General features: G+C 34.9%; 1 pseudogene; it reads left to right on the top strand.

Annotated features, from left to right (window-relative positions):
* Positions 1-15,723: 15,723 nt before the first annotated feature.
* On the top strand, positions 15,724-16,168 carry LOC122280607 (annotated as a pseudogene).
* Positions 16,169-16,622: the final 454 nt, after the last annotated feature.

Here is a 16,622-nt window from a genome sequence, read left to right as displayed (position 1 = left end):
GGTGGAGAAGTTGCCGTTGACAGGTTCCTTGTGGTACCGTAGTCGTGCGATGGCAGCCAACTGAGGAAGAAATCAAGAAGAGAGAAATGGTGTGGGTTTCAGCATGGCTGCGGGGATAGAGAGAGACGGTCAGAGGTTGGGGTCTGTCATGGATTGATGTTGTTGATACTACAGTGGTGACTGCTGGCCGCAGTGCTATCGTTTGAGGGAGGGGGAGGATACGGTGGTGGAGTGGAGTCGGAGAGAGAAAAAAAACGGCTGCATGTGAGGGAGAGAAGGAAGAAGAACAAGAAGGAAAAAAATATTGGTGAGTTTTAATCTAGTCCTTCATTTTAGGGTTTCTAAATCTAATCTAACTGTGAGAATTTAATCATAAGATCTAGCTACATTTTATTTTTATGATCAATTTTTTATTATTTGTTAGTTCAGAATATATAAACAAAGTATCTTTTGGATTTTCATTTAAATATTATTTTTAATTAATATTTAAACAAATGAATGATTATGTTTGATGTTAATCCCTTCTATCTTTTTCTTTCTAAAGTACTATTAACATTTTTCACGCGTTCCATAGTGTTATTAGAGGAAACGGAATGGTGGTTTTATTGCTATTTTTCATTCTCAGGTTTATGAAGTTCTGAAGTTGCTTAATGAGCTTCTACCTACTACAGCTAGAGATCAAGATGCTCAACAGGTGTTGGATAAGGAATCTTTTTTAGTTCATTCCCTTAGTCTAATGTTGGCATAGTTTGAGTGCCATCTTTGTTTCCTTGATTTTGTTGCAGAGAATGAAAGATGGGTTTCCATAGAATTGCTTTTTCCATGCTTCTTGGATGATAATATTGTTGAGTGGCTCTCTGATCTAAAATTCTTCAAATTTGAAAGGAGAGGGGTTTTTCATTATCTTCACCATGTTTAGTAAGAGAGGATTATGATCTAAGGCCATAGAGGGAATGTGTTGGATAGTAGCATCTGGGAAGAGTAATCGCCATTGTGCATTTGCTATACCCTGATCAAGTCTTTCTCTGATCATTGCTCTCCCTATTCTATTATTAGTCCATGTGAATGTGGGTCTCGAGAAACCAATGTCTATAAGACAGTGAGAGTCCATTAGATTTTTCACACCACCAATAGAAGATGATGTTACTGGTCTACCTTTGCACTTGTCAGTTTGGCTTAATAAATCGTTGAAGTCTCCAATGCAAAGCCAAGAACCAATGAACGAGCTATGAATTGAATCCAGATGAGTCCAGAAGCTTGTTTTTTGTTTCCATTGAGTCGGAGCGTAAACAAAAGAAACTAAGTAAGGATGATTAGGAGGGTTAGAATAAACCAAAACTGAAATAGCATTATTATTAATATTGACCGGTTCAATATCAACACCCGGTCGCCATAATAACAAAAGGCCTCCTTTTTTTCCTGAGGCGGGGACTGTTACAAAATGTTGGAAACCTAGACTATTTACAATAGTAGGGATTCTATCGATTATCGACATGGTTTCCTACAAAAATATAATATCAGGGTTATAATTATTTATAAAATCCCTTATACTTCTAATTGCTTTGGGGTGGGCTAGACCCCTGCAATTCCATACCAATGTCTTCATGGATCCACTAGAGGCATGGTAGAGCCCGCCTCGTCAGCTTTCTTGAACTGTTTCGGTAGATGTGTCTTTGCTGTGACTCTGCTGTAATGTTTTTTCTTCGTAGCATCCTTTGCTTTTTTTGCTTTCGCATGTGACTTTGATTTAATAGCAAGAAGTGAATCAGCCGCTTCCTTTTCTTCTTCATCAATGTCTTTGATTATGAGTCCAAATTGTGGAGTGCCAAGCTCAGTTATTTTTTGGACCTTAGATCTCAGTTGTAACGGAGGATCATAAGGACCAATAGGAACCAACCTTTTGTGTGGAGCTTCTATTTCGATTTTGGGAGTCAAAACAACTGAACTTTCATGTGAGGAATAACTGGTTTTTCCCATAGAACAAAGAGATGGACCTAACTCTATCGGTTTCTTTGAGACTTGTTTGCTAGAGAGTGGGTCAAAGGGGGCCATTAACTGAATCGGCTTGTAAATGATTGAAGGGACACAGTTATGTACCTTGGGCTTCAGACCGGTGGGCTTGTGCAAGTTGTATGGAGGGCCCAAAGGTTTCAAACCCGAGTGCTTAAGCATATTAGAAGGTGGGCTGGTTTCTGCTTTTGTTAAGTGGGCTTTAAAACCAATCAGAGTTGGGTCTTCCACTATGCTTTTACCTGTTCCTTTCTCTTTCAATGGGCCCGGTGCATTTAGTGCGACATTTGCCATCTAGTTTCCATCTTCAGTCAACGAGCTTGTACACTTGTTGGATTGCTTTAATAAATCAGAACTAGCTTTCAACCAACTTATTATCCATTCCTCTGAACCAAATGACGACACCACTTCATTACTGCAATGATCGAAAGGTACAAAAGGCTGATCAGGATATGAAGCTTGAAAGATTGATGGGAAATGGTTCGGTGGCTATTGAGTTAATGTGTGATGAAGTGGGAGATTTCCGGTTGGCGAGAGGGCATTTATTTCTAGATTCGGAGGGCTACAGTAGCCAACAGTTGTATTGATCTTCAGGTTGTCGATTTTTGCCATTTCTGAAGCGCCACCACAAGAGGGCTGAGGTGTTTTGAAGGAAAACAATTTCTTGGATGCACTTCCTCTGTTTTGCCGATTGCCCGGAGGTAAAATTGCTACAATCTTTGGTTGGATTTCTGAGTTGGTGTTCCGAGTGAAAGGAATCTTCATAGGGTTTTTTTTGTCAACACAGATTTGATTATTCCCTTGATAGAGGTCCAAATTGTTCTTCAAATCACCTCTGACAAACGAATTTCCTCTAGTTGAGAAACTATCATCTTCCAGTACTCCTTTGCCTTTCCCTAATCCCATTAGAGATTTTGCCTTTTTTGCTTCTTGATTTTCTTCAACAGGTGGGGACAATGGCAAAAATAAAGTCGAAGAGCCAAAAGAGTCTTTTTCTCCTAACTTAGTTAGGTTTTGAGTATTGTCCTGACTTGTTTCATCTACTGCCCATAGGTTAGTCGGGAGCATGTGAAGACTTTCTTGACCACTGTGTAGTGATTGGACAGTCATGAATAAAGGAGATTTCACCCTTAACCAAGGCCCAAATGGCATTTGTTCTTGTGTAGCTTTTAGCAATTTACAGAAAATCTAGGAGTGTCCAATTCTCCCACATGCATAACAAAAGTCAGATAGTCTTTCATACTTAAAAGAAACCCAAGTGTCGAGATTAAAGTCTCTTGGTTCCCATGGACCTTGTTTCAGTGGTTTGGAGATGTCTATCTCCACTTTAATCCTGATGAATTTTTTAGAAGCTAAACCAAACAAAGGGTCAACATCCACTAAGAGAAAGTTACCTAGAGCACTTCCTATTTTGAAAGCAATATGTTCTGTCATGTGATTTCTTGTCAGTCCATGGATTTGAACATGAAATGGTGAAGAATCAAGACTAATCTCTTTCCATGTGGCATTTACAGGGCAACTTTTGAGGATGAGGAGATGTCCTTTGAAATTCCAAGGGGCTTGGTTCAGTATTCTGCTTTTGTCTCTAGCATTTTGGGAAGTGAAGAGGAACATATTTGCATCCAGATCTTCGATGTGGAATTTACTAAGGAAATTCCATGCGGCTCTGATAGTGGCATGCATTGAAATTCTATTTCGTGGTCTGAGAGCCACTAATCTACCAATGAGAGCGAGATCAGGGTTACCATTTGTCCGTTCTTTCTCTGGAGATAAATTCAAACCCTTCCAAGAAAGGGCTTCTGTCTGTGAAATCAATTCTTCCATAATCAAACTAGAGAGATGGATTGGGGAACTAGAGAGTGGGAGAAAAAAGGTGGCAAGGTATTCAACAACACTATATGAAGTACTAGAGAGAACTCTATTCTGGAGAGAGAGAGGTGGTTACTTTTTTTTTTCTAATAAATTTTCTCTTTTATTTGAGAGTACTCATGATGATTTTTAATTTCTTGAATTTTTGCTTGTCAATTAATAATGCAATAAAAGGGTTTATTATAACAAGTTTGGTTCCCACGCATATTTTATTAATTTCATAATTTTGTTTGTAATCTCTGAGTGTTTAACTACGTACATAATTGTTGTTGCCTTTTTCTTGGTAAAATATTGCCCCTCCATGTCCTAACCACTAGCGGTGTGCAAAATTCTGAAACTTTCGATTCCAGCCAATTTCCTCTCCGATTCCGACTCTGGCTGAGTCAGAAGTTTCAAAAATCAGAATCGGAATCGGAATTACTCCAATTCCGAGTTGGAAGTCGGAATCGGAATCGGTAACCCCGTGGTTCCGATTTCCGATTTTTGACTTTCGACTTTTTTTAAAAAAAAAAAAGTATCCAGTTGCGAAACGACGACGTTTTGCACCTGGATTTTTTTTTCTTATTGACTGGAACGGCGTCATTCCATTTAAATGGGATGACGCCGTTTTGAATCACAGCTAACTTGCTTCACCTTTCTTCCCGACTGCAAACTGCGAGGGAGGGTCCATCACTAATTTCACAATAGCCTCTCACGGTCTCACAACTCTCACCTCCGCAGCTCGTTCCTTCACTCTCAGACCCATCGTGAGACCTCTCACGCCGCACGCTGCACGAAGCCGCAGCCCCCCACCGACCTACGTCCGCCGTAGACTGCCAGAGGTAACCGTTGCCGCAGTGCCAAATCCTCCCAATTTTTCCCAATCGGTAAGTATAGGTGACTCCGATTGTGTATTCCGATTCCGAATTTTATTTATTATTTATTTGATAATTGGAATTGTTCTGTGAATTGTGAATGACGTTATGAAATGTGAATGTATTGAGGAACTGTTTTTCATTTTTAGCACTTTATTTGTTTATGATTTTGGACTTTGAAGGCAACCTGTTTGTGGAAATGTCACAAAGAAAATAGGTTCCTCAATAGAGTTATATAAAATTAGGCATATATAATCACGACTTTACAATGACTTCAGAAGGAGATAATAAGGTGTGTAAGATTTGTGTGTGAAGCGATCTTTGGTGTTGGGGGTAGCTATGTATATAAAAATAACATTTGAGTTGAGGAGACGTTTGAGGTACAGTACATATGGCTAAACATGAAGGGGATTAGAGAATTTGGCTTGGGAAGTAAGCAATCCACGAATTATCCCAATGCTTTGTGTGAAGCATTCTTTTGAATCAAATGTGGTGCAAAAGAAAATGTAGATAAAAGCTTCCTTGGCAATGGGCTATTTTCAGCCGTGGTTTGGTTTGTACATATATCATCATGTGCCTGGTATTGCACCAAATTTATTGACGTAAAAAGAAATATATACTGCAGTTCCCTTTTAATGTCTTTGCTTCTCGATTGATGGCCTATCTATTAAAATCTCTGTAAAAATTACTTGTTGCTCTTCTCCTCTTCCTGCTTGAATAATTTACACTATCATGACAACAATGTGAAAATCAAGTGATCATTTACTTTTTCTTCATCTGGTGATTTATTTAGTAGAGTGGTTAAGGGGGCTTGGGTATTAACATATATATATATATATATATATATTTAGCTAGCATGCATGCCAGCCAGTCTGAGTACACCATGCATCCCCACTTCTTTGACTGACCGAATTAGCTGCCATGCATGTCTTTTTTGTGAAGCCAATACATGAATTTTTCGTGGATGTTGGGGTCCACTTTATATATATACATTATAATATATGTCCTAATTTATATATATACACATTATAATATAAAAGAGTTCCAAGACTTGATGATTTCCTGTCGGATTAAACAAAAAAAAAAAAAAGGTTTATCATTGAGCTCATTTATAAGCTGGTCTTTTAGCAAATTCGAGAAACATTTCAAACTATTTCAAACTAGCGAGCTTGACCCTTGCCAATTCAAACATGAAAAATATAAATAAATATATATATATATATATATATATCCATGCATACGCATATTTCATCTACCCCTCATGACCTCCTAATTTCTTTCCATAAACTCATCAAAATCACCTTCTTTTTATTACTTCATGCATGTAAAACACTACTGATCTCACCATCGGAGATTAATGGTTTTTGTGATCACCCTCCGATCCCGCCAGCCATTAACTTTAAATCAAAATCTAATTTAATAAAAGATTGTTTTGCATAAAAAGAAATTAATAAAATTAGCTATGATCTTTACAGATTAAGTACTACTCATGAGCCACTTTTTCAGGTTTTTCTTTTCACTGTAAATTAATATCTCTCGTACATATATATATACTACATGATGATGTAATTTATGGAGATAGTGTCATCTTCAAGCAAAGGGAGGTCCCACTTTCACACTCTCTTTCTTACATGCATGGTTGGAAGAGTAGAAAATCTGCCTTTGCTTTTAACCTCATCCATCTTCTTCTTCAGTACTACCCACTTTCACACTCTCTTTCTTATATGCATGGTTTGTTTCATTGTTTGATAGTTTGGTTCAGGAAAAACCAGGACACAAAAACAGACACTTACAAGATGTTTTCTGTATATTTACCGATTAAAAGTTTTAGCAATCTGACCACAGTACGTGGATTTGTGTAGATCTACAATATCTTTTATGTGTATATTTTGTCTTTTGGAGACTTGACTCTTAATGCCATCTTTATTTTAGATGTTGATCCATTTACTCCCATGATCTTATAAGAACTCCATATTTAACCATTTACTCCTTCAAAGATGTAGTCTTGCATCACCTATTATATGTGTCAGATTTTTTTATTGTTTTTTTAATAAACTTCTTAATTTGGTCTTCTATATATGTGTCAGATTTCAAACTATGGAGAAAGAACTATATGGGACCCCAGAACAGGATCAGGATGCCACAATTTCATCCTCAGCACCGAGATCGTGACCCACTTCCAGAACACAAACTTCATGTGCAAGTAGTCGATTCTCACTCCCAGTAAATATAGAAGATAAGGATACATTTAATGAGGAGGATGAGATGGGTATTAGGGATGAGCCGGATATACCACCTCCATCCGTGAGGGCCAAGCCAGCACGTCCACAATCAAATAAAAAAAGGTAGTGGACGTGGGAACATTTCACCAAGGTTGACGGTGATCTCTCAGAATCGCACGCGGCTTACAACCATCGTGGCCAAGAAGTTGCATGTCATTCAAAGAAACAAGGCACTACTTGTTTGATATCACATCTAAATAGTTGCCAAAGATATAAGATAGCGAAGGGATTGGCGGCCAAAGATCAGATAACGCTGAGTTATGAAACTTCTACTATGACTGATGGTACGCAACTTAAGAAAATGGTCATCCCTCAATACAGTGAGAATATGTTGAGAGATGCGCTTGCCGAGATGATCATTGAAGATGAGATGCCTTTTACTACAGTTGAGAAAAGAGAGTTCTGAAAGTTTATCAAGCTCATTGAGCCACGATTCTCATTGCCGTCATGGTATACAGTGATGTGAGATTGTATGAAAAGGCAATTAAAAGAGAAGGCTGAGATAAGACAAAGTTTGTGAGGACTAGCAAGAGAGTCTCATTTACAATTGACACATGGACGTCTATACAGAATGTTTCCTACATGTGTATTACAACACACTACATTGACAGTTCATGGACTTTAAAAAAACAGATTATTGGATTTAAAGAAATCAGTGATCATAAGGGTGCATCAATTGGGGCGGCGATGGATGATTGCTTGAAAGATTAAGGAATTCAGAAATTTTTATGCATTACAGTTGACAATGCCAGTGCCAATGATACTACAATTGAATGGTTCAAGTGGAATATGAAAGTGAGAGATGATGTCATCCGGGACCATGAGTTTATCCATATTCGTTGTTGTGCTCACATAATCAACTTAATTGTGACTGAGGGGTTAAAAGGGGTTGACGATTCCATTACAAAAGTCCGTAACATTGTGCGGTATGTGAGGGCTTCTCCCCAAAGGCTGAAAAAATTCAGGGCACTAGAAGAACAACTTGGGATAAAACATTCATGGACGTTGTACTTGGACGTTCCCACTCAATGGAACTCTACATATATGATGTTGGATGTGGCACAGAGGTACCAAAAAGTGTTTGAGCGGATGGAGGTGGAAGATGGGGGCCTTAAATATGCTTTGCTGGAGCCTGCCGGAAAGGGGCTCGATCCGCCGAACACACATGATTGGACGAGTGTAGGATTTTTTGTCACGTTTTTGCAGATTTTTTATGATATTACAATAAAAATATCTGGATCCACATACACGACTGCAAACTTGTGGTTCAGTCAGATCTCGACACTACACCACCACTTGGAAGATGGTTGTGATGAGCCTAGCGGACTTCTATCTGGTATGGCTCAAAGGATGCTGTCCAAATATAATAAATATTGGGGGCAAGTTGAGAAGATAAATAGATTACTCTTTGTGGCCGTGATCCTTGACCCTCGAATCAAGTTGGCTGTGATAGAATATTGGGCAAATTCCGTCCTCGGAGCAATAAAGGCTGCATCGTTTATTACAGCGCTTAAAACTGATCTCGATGACTTGTACAACCATTACAAAAATAGTGGACAACCTTCATCTTCAGCGGGTACCTCACACGTGACTCCAACACCTCCCTCTGATGACTTTAGCCCAGTAGGTGCATTGCCTCGACGCCGTAGGAATTACGACATCATGAATGAGTATCATCAGCTCGTTGCATCAAAGAATATTATGGGGTGTACTTCAGAGGTTGAACGGTATTTTATGGAAGAGGTCGAGGCACCTAGTCCTGCATTTGAGATATGCATTTGGTGGAAGGCTAATTCCATCAAGTATCCAATCATTTCCCGTATTGCCCGAGATGTGCTAGCCATTCCTATTACGACTGTTGGATCTGAGTCGGCGTTTAGCACCGGAGGTCGAGTGTTGGATGCTTTTTGGAATTTTTTGTCATCGTCAACAGTGGAGGCCCTCGTTTGCACACAGAACTAGATCAGTAATACACCTCTTGGACTAGATAGCATTGGCATTGATGATGAGAGTTATAGGCTTGAAGATGGTAACCTTATTTTACTTTTTTTTTATTATTGATTATTTTAATTGTTTTTATGATTTCATAAATTTATTTAATTTATATTTTTATATCATTTCACAGATGTAATTATGAACCCCATTATAGTTGCCAATGACTGATGGAGTATGGATAAAGATGAGTTGATATTAGAATTAACTTAATCTTTATTGGTATTAATGATAATTAAATTTTACTTTTACTTTATTCAATTTTCTGGATCAATATTTGGTTACATTTATTGATTGAATACTTTTTTATCTTAATTTCAGGTACTTCAAATGACCAACTACAATGCTGCAAATGATGTTTTTTTTCGGTTGAATCAAAATGTTTATTCTTATGGACTGTTTAATCAAATTTTGAAATAGGCTATTATTTCTATTATTCATTGTTTATGATCTTTTGAATTATGTATAATAATTAATTATGCAGTCTAACGTGTTCAAACAGATTTGACATTTTGGGATGAAAATATTGTACAAATACTCGTTGTACCAGGAAAATTAATTAATTATACAATTTAACGTGTTCAAGCTTTTATATATTTCAATTACATTGAAAATAAGAATGAAATCTATACAAAAATACCTCAAATTAATAAAAACTAAAGTTTCACCTTTCAAGTACCGAGCTAGCATCACTGTCACTGTGTCACATACAAAAACAACGAGTATTTGTACAAAAGTCGGAATCGGAGCACAGCCCTAGTACTAGTGACCACTTAGCAGAAATAACAAATTAATTAAGAACCAGTAGGTTAATAAGTTGTTTGAGAGTGTGATGATGATGTTTTCTTGTCATTTTGCTCTCTTCAAATAATGCAATAAAAAGGTTTATTATAACAAGTTTAGTTTCTCTCGTATTTTACTTTAATAACCGTACGCTACTGCATGCACGTACCAAATGAAAGATAGAAAAAAGATTTAATTTTTTAATGCTACTCTATACTTATTTTCTTCTTTAATTTTTTAATGCTACTCTATACTTATTTTCTTCACTTTGTTTTTACGTAATCTGATGAGTCTGGAGTATCAGACCATGTTTGAATAATACAAAGTGTTCGATCCCTACTTGTTAAATAATACAAAGTGTTCTAGGCATTTAAAATTTCTTAATGTACGTTCTAATATTTATGGATATAAATTTTAAATAATTTTCAAATTAATTATTAATACTTTCAATCATTTAATGCAAAAATGAAGTGGCTCAACAAGAAAGTGCAAATTAAAGCTCATTCTTCAATTACTATATATATATATACTAGGTGAGATTAACGTGCAAAGCACGTTTGTCTAATTTTATGAAATGATTATTTGTAAAAAATAATATATATTTTATAAAAATTATTGATGTCACTTAATAATTTAAGGCATATTGGAGAAAATAAAAAAAATTAGTTCAAAGTATCATATAATCCAATACATGTTTATAATATCTATAATTTTAACAAAGATGTATACAAAAAATTTAATAAAAGTCTAACGCAAACGGTAGTTCAAAATATGTATCGTTTGATGTTTGTATTATAATTCATCAATTTATGTCATCCTGTAGACAATCAATAGAGATAACATTGAAATTCTTATTTTGCTGTTGGTTGAGTCGATCAGGGACAACATAAAGTTAAAACATAATCTTTTTATAAAATTTGTGGTATAATATTTTCTATATATAGCATATATATAAATCATAAAATATATTTTGAAATTGTTGGCCGAATTTACTCTTTCTTGATTAGCTCAACGGTCACGGCCTTTGTCACGTGCCTATCATAGCAAGCCCACGTATAGAATATGACTTAGTGGAAGCTACGTCCTACTACCATGGAGAAAAAAAAAACACTTTCATTAAACACACTTATATTATATATTATATGAGATTTTTAAATTTGGAATACTCAATAATCTGAGTTAATGAAACGTATAATACACATATATTATACTTAGGGATTCACGTCTTATGCACCTAATACACGTGTTATATAAACTAATCTTTAATTACCTATTATTATATAAACTATTAAGTATTATAATTATTGAGATTAATAAATCATGTAACAACATTGAATGCTATCTCTCTCAATATTTATGTCTTCATTTTATGTGCCAAACCGTTAAAATAAACGGTGTTAACTTTAACGGAAAAACAAGAAAAACCGTTAAAACAAGATTTTCCGTTTCATACACACTTTTTATATATAGAAGATTATAGATTAGTTAGATATTCTCGATCTAATTCCTACAAATTATTTGAACAATAACAATAAAATATGGGTCTTTCTATGTTATATGAAATAAAGGCGAGAAAAGCTCCCAACCGGATGGGTTTAAAACTGATTTTCGCACCAACCACTAACATCGCAACCCATAGGCATTTCTAACACAATTCTCCTGCTCCTGGCAACACCAAACGACTCCCCATTTGATCTCTCCCTCTCTCCCTCTCTCCATCTGCCCTCAACGAAATCTACCCACTCCACCTACACTCTAGTTGACGTACCTCAATATATATATAGCTGTTTTAATGAAATTTGTTTGTGATTAAGGCCACTTAAATGAGGCTCCAATTACATTCCAATTAATTTGGTGATCAATATTGCAGGAGCCATTGTAAGGATAACATACCTAGCCGTTGATGAGAATGGGTACGAGACAACTCCTATCTCCATATTCAGTGATCAATGAGATGCAAAGGGCTACTTCCTTACAAAAATATCTCCTTCGTTTCTAAAAGATAATTGGAAGATTAAGTAATGCAAGGCATTATAGTACCATTCTCCACTGGAAACTTGCAAAGTTTCGATTGATGTAAACCACGGCATCAGTGGTGCTCCTCTTTCATCTTATCTTGTTCTCGAAGACAAGAACATGAATTTATACTTTGTGGGGCCCTTCTTCTACACCACCAACCCTCCTAAAAAATCTATCCTCTTGTCAGCGTCAGGGCTTCCTTCGGCGTCACGTCGAGTGGGGCTTCCGTCTAGGAGAGGAAGGGAGAGGGAGAGAACGGAGATGATAGATTTCGTTGAGGGCTGATGGAGAGAGGTAGAGAGGAAGAGAGAGCAAATAGGGGTTGGTTTGGTGTTGCCGAGTACAGGAGAATTGTGTTAGAAATGCCTATGTGTCAAGATGTTAGTGGCTGGTACAAGGTTTCAAACCCATTCGCCTGGGAGCTTTTCTCAAAGAGAAAAGGACATTGTGGTGAGGAAAGAGGGGCCAACGGATTTAGTGCTTCTAATAGAGTTGTAATCAAGCTCGGTTGAGTCAATTAATATTGAATATTCAATGTCAATCTATTTAGTTTTATTTAATAAAAATTTTATATATAATCACTTTTGTATATTCTTTAGATAGTGCATTAATATAATTGGCTATATCATATTTTTTAATATAAAATAATTATTTTGATCAATCACATCAGTGGAGTGTGTAAAGAATACGTAAAAATGATTGTATGTAGTATAATTGAGTTTATTATTTTCATAAATTACTCAATTAATTTATTATTTTCTTAAACAAATTAAGTTTTGTTACTAAAATATTTTGCGCTTTGATACACTGATCATATTAATAATTTGTTAGCTCATCAATATTTACGAACTTATAATAAAATTTAAATTGACAGATTTTATATTTGCAATAAATGATCATATTTTACTTTTTTACCACAAAGTTAAATACAGTAAAATGTTTGGACTTTATCAATTAAATTCGACAAACCAATTTTGGATTTGATAAATATATTCATAGATCAGTTTCTATATGCATTCATGCATATCTATATAAAGACTTATATTTATAGTCAATAAGCAATATTTATCGTTTTAAGTGCATAATTTCGTATTTATCATTTTTACATATTCAAAATCTTCTCATTATAATTTCAAGAGTAATACTTTAAAAAATTATAAATACAAAATTATTCGAGTCGAAGAGAATTTATACCGATTTTGCACATTAAAATAATGTGTCTAAAGTTTTGATCAAGCTTGGTTTATTTATTGAATGACTCTTTTCATGAATTACAACCCTAGTCATTAGACTTATGTTCTAAACATCAAATCAGCTTGTTCGTTTTATTTATATTTTGATATAAATGAAAAGGCGGATATGTCTACAAATAGATCTACAGATGATCAAATAGGAAAATTAAGACAGTAATTTTATTTACCTTAATTTAATTATACGGATAGGGATCGGGACATAATTTATGTGAATTTAGATGCACTAATTATGAGATTATATCTAGGTATTAATTATGAGATTATAAGACAAAAGTAATTCGTACTAGAGTTGAAGATCATTTCCCAACAAGTTGTAAGTAAGCTCTGAGTACGATCATAAAGGGGTTACCAGCCATATTGCTATTGTTTAATTACTCTTTGGAGCTAGCGTTGCTGAAATAGAGAAAAACAAATAAATTTTCCTAATGTCCAAACACTCATTTCACACGAAAAATTGCATAATGCTAGGAAAAGTACGTTGTGTTTGTTTCAGCTGAGAATATTTTATAGAAAAGGATTTTCATCTTTTGACCTTTTTGGAAAGTATAAAAAACAGCCGCGAGTTAATGAAGAATGACTTGTGAGTCAAAAGAAAAATCATGTGCATGAGGTGGAAAAAAAATATAGGTATCGTTTGTATTTCAGTACCATTACTTAATTCACTTCATGATTTTCTCCACCAAAACAATAAATATAGGTATCGTTTCACTCAAAAAAAAGATAAAAAAACTTATCGAAAGGTTTTACCATTCTTTTTATTTTTTTTATTTTTATAAGAGTCGGGTCACTTGTCCACAAATAACCTCTTCTCATTTTTATTAAAAACCTCACTTCAGGCCGAGGAAACTATGAATACAACTAGGTACTTGGGGGTTATAAGGAAAGGGTTTAATCATTCATGTACGTAGATAATCTTAAACATTATTGTATAATTTGATGTTTTAAAGGTGTCAATTAAGCATTGGAAAAGTAGTCTAGTTATTCTTCTTATAATTATTTTATAACTAATTAACAACTCTAAATAAAATGGATGGTAGTTTTGTTACATTAAACAAAGTGACATAATTACATTAATAGTTCATTGATAATGCGCAATAAAATAATTATAAAAAAATTATAGGTATATCATTACCCATTTTAAAAAGCTCCCACACAGCTTGCAGCCTTGGCTGGCCATTTATATATATATATATATATATATCTTCTATATATAAAAAGTGTGTATGAAACGGAAAATCTTGTTTTAACGGTTTTTCTTGTTTTTCCGTTAAAGTTAACACCGTTTGTTTTAACGGTTTGACATATAAAATGTAGACATAAATGTTGTGAGAGATAGCATTCAATGTTGTTATATGGTTTATTAATCACAATAATTATAATACTTAATAGTTTATATAATAATAAATAATTAAAGATTAGTTATTATATTTTTCTCTTTTTCCTTAACATATACACATGTATTAGGTGCATAAGACGTAAATCCCTAAGTATAATATACGTGTATTATACGTTTCATTAACTCAGATTATTGAGTATTCCAAATTTAAAAATCTCATATAATATATAATACAAATGTGTTTAATCAAAGTGTTTTTTGTTTTCCATAGTAATAGGACGTAGCTTCCGCTAAGTCATATTCCACACGTGGGCTTGCTATGATAGGTACGTGACAAAGACCGTGATCCTTGAGCTAATCAAGAAAGAGTAAATTCGGCCAACAATTTCAAAATATATTTTAGGATTTATATATATGCTATATATAGAAAATATTATACCACAAATTTTATAAAAAGATTATGTTTTAACTTTATGTTGTCCCTGATCGACTCAACCAATAGCAAAATAAAAATTTCAATATTATCTCTATTGATCGTCTACAGGATGACATAAATTGATGAATAATAATACAAATATCAAACGACACATATTTTGAACTACCGTTTGTGTTAGACTTTTATTAAATTTTTCGTATACATCTTTGCTAAAATTATGGATGTTATAAACATGTACTGGATTATATGATATTTTAAACTAATTTTTTTATTTTCTCCAATATGCCTTAAATTATTAAGTGACATCAATAATTTTTATAAAATATATATTATTTTTTACAAATAATCATTTCATAAAATTAGACAAACGTGCTTTGCACGTTGCTCCCACCTAGTATATATATAATCAGCTAGAAGAACTTTTGACCTCTGCGAGTATATATGTAGATATTCTACAAATTTTGTTTTATGGTAAACTTTGGTTGACTTTAACATGTACGTACTACCCCTAATCAAATACGTTTTGATGGATGTTTATATATAGAGAAAATATTGGAAGTAGTCACTATTTATTATTACACACCACACATCTTATAAAAAATATTTATATATCCTATGAAAATCATCCTTATACCTTATAAAAAGTTATAAGTGTGTGGTGTGTAAAATAAATAGTAGCTGATGCATAGTAAATCCTTTATATATATCTCGAAAAAGAAGGATATAATAAAGTTATATTTCACTGAGGATAGGCATGTAAGCTCTGCGTAGTCTGTACAGCTCAGACCCATCACCGACGATACCAACCATTGGGGGTGTTAGTGAAATAAAACCCCCGTTCTGGAGATTATGCTAGGTTCGAGGTCTTGATCCAGTGTGAATATAAAGAAGAGTAAGCGGCATATCACAATGAAGGCACTTATTCTCACTGGAGGGTTTGGAACAAGGCTGAGGCCATTGACACTAAGTTTCCCCAAGTCGCTTGTTGATTTTGCCAACAAACCTATGATCCTTCATCAGATAAAGGCTCTTGAGGCTATCGGAGTCACTGAAGTGATTTTGGCTATTAATTATCAACCAGAGGTGATGTTGAACTTCTTGAAGGATTTTGAAACAAAGCTTGGGATCAAGATCACTTGCTCGCAGGAGATGGAGCCACTTGGCACTGCTGGTCCTCTTGCTCTTGCTAGGGACAAACTAATCGATGAATCTGGTGAGAGCCATTTTTTGTCCTCAACAATGATGTTATTGTTGGAAACTCCCCAAATGTGAAATGCAATTTGAACTTGCAGCCAGCCAACCACCCATCGAAAGTTTCTAGCAGTAAATATTGACCAATATTTCTACACCGAAAGAAGCCTCCTCTTGGTCAAGAAGTGTGGGTGTTTTGTCCCCCATAGCTTCTCCTATAAAATGAGATCATTTGCTGAAGATTAAGATCATCCTCACTGCTGTGAGCGATCACGCAGAGGGTTGAGGAGGAAATTTGGATTCTGGGGAAACTCAGAACAGAGGGTCATTTGAGAGATAGAGAGCTTGTTTATGAGTGTTTGTAATTTTGTACAAACATGTTGAAAATATTGAGTTTCCGCTTCAGTGGACATAGGCAAGTTGCCGAACCACTTAAATATTATCTCTCTATCATCTTGTGTGATTTTTGGACAAGCCAGAGGTGCAACAATTGGTATCAGAGCTTTGGTTTCGTGCTGTTCAGAAAAATCAAGTTGACCAAAATCAACTTTTGACCATACAACGATATTCCTCGCATCAAGATGAATTCGTTGCCGC

This window comes from Carya illinoinensis, chromosome 1 (genome assembly GCF_018687715.1).
Source record: "Carya illinoinensis cultivar Pawnee chromosome 1, C.illinoinensisPawnee_v1, whole genome shotgun sequence".
NCBI lineage: Eukaryota > Viridiplantae > Streptophyta > Magnoliopsida > Fagales > Juglandaceae > Carya > Carya illinoinensis.
Note: the sequence above shows the minus strand (reverse complement) of the source record. Positions and strands in the feature narration are given on the sequence as shown.